Source organism: Alligator sinensis, unplaced genomic scaffold (assembly GCF_000455745.1).
Source record: "Alligator sinensis unplaced genomic scaffold, ASM45574v1 scaffold962_1, whole genome shotgun sequence".
Taxonomy (NCBI): domain Eukaryota; kingdom Metazoa; phylum Chordata; order Crocodylia; family Alligatoridae; genus Alligator; species Alligator sinensis.
The window spans coordinates 184204-185662 of record NW_005842404.1 but is presented as its reverse complement, the minus strand read 5'-3'; the positions used below and the strand labels follow the sequence as shown (position 1 = coordinate 185662).

The window sequence follows — 1459 nt, the reverse complement described above, 5'->3', positions numbered from 1 at the left end:
CTCTTTCCCCCCCCAACTCATGTAAAAAGCATTCCTAGTTAAAAGTGTTCCTAGGTGAGGGGGCTTGATAAGATAAGGAAAAAATATGAGTTGATCACGTAGCAGTTTTTAAGTCATTATAGACTAGGACTCCATCTTTTAACAAATTAACCTAATCTTTAATCCTAAAATTTTACTCCTGCTTGTTTTCTGGAACTGTTTGAATCATCTCAATGTGTGTATTGTTCATCATTAGAGAAACAATGTATAGATACTGTTCCACATGTTAAAAGAAAAAACAATTAAATCAGATTGCCTTTGACTTCCTCAGATAATTAAGTATAGGTCTTACAGCTTTTGCTAGGAAAAAAATAGAAATCAAGAATGCTTTTTAAAGTAGCATAAATACATATATATATATTTGTTTTTCATATTGTATCTCCTCTTTACCTCAGACCTGGTAATTTATTAGCAGATTTACAGTTTGAGGCAATTCACTTAATATGGCATCTTCAAAGGAAACCAGGGTCTTGATGGGACATTTATAGATGTGCTCTGGGAGTGGGGAGGGGCACTTTAATTAGAGCGGCTCCGAGGGCACCTATACATGTAAGGGACCTCTACTCCAACATGTGCTAATTAGCAATTAATTGAGTCTGCTGGAGTGTGCTAATTAGCGTGCTCCAGCAGGTTCCACGTTATGTATTCAGCGTCCACACATTTGGACGCTGAATACAGGTGATGCTGCAGGCGCTTTACTTAAAGCGCCCCTGCCACCATTTTTCAGTGCAGGGACACTGATACATGTGACTGGAGCTGATATATGTGACTGGTAATTACTACGCTCCAGCGGACTCAATTAATCGAGTCTGCTGTAATTACCGCATGTCGGAGCAGCCTCATTGTACATGTATATGCCTATTGGAACAAATAGTTGTTCTGAAATCTGCAGCAGTCAAGGGAACTTTGGATGAGTTTTTAGGACCCAGGGTCTGTGAGATTTGGGCATTCAGTTTGTACTGAAATTTCAGCAGCAGTTGAGAACCCATCTCCCTAGGTGTTTTTGAGAATCCCAACCTTGAATTTTGCGAGTGGGTGGAGTTGTCAAGCAGTTTTTTGTATTTTTTTAACTAAAGCAATTAAGTTTGGCTTAATGAGTCCTTAGTTTGGAATCTTACAGTTTCTTATTTTTATATGTGATAGTTTTGTTTCTTCTACTTCCGTCTGAGTTGACCTCTCTCTTGACTTTTTATTTGTGTTTGCATTTTGAATGTCATTGAAATAGGCAGCCAACAAGACACACGCACAAAAATAACAAAACCCATTTGCCTTGCACAGGCTAACCACTGACAACAGGACTGATTACTGCTCTAATCTGGGATTCCATTTTGTGGTTAGACATAAAGGAAATAGGACAAAGGCTACAAGCCAAAAAATATAATTAGAAACATAAAAGAGCAAATTGTATCCAATAACTGTT

General features: G+C 38.1%; 1 protein-coding gene across 1 annotated transcript in view; it reads left to right on the top strand.

Moving 5' to 3' along the window:
- The window catches only part of LOC102372828, a 141717-nt gene that overhangs the window by 702 nt on the left and 139556 nt on the right, over positions 1–1459 (top strand). The window lies entirely within an intron of this gene.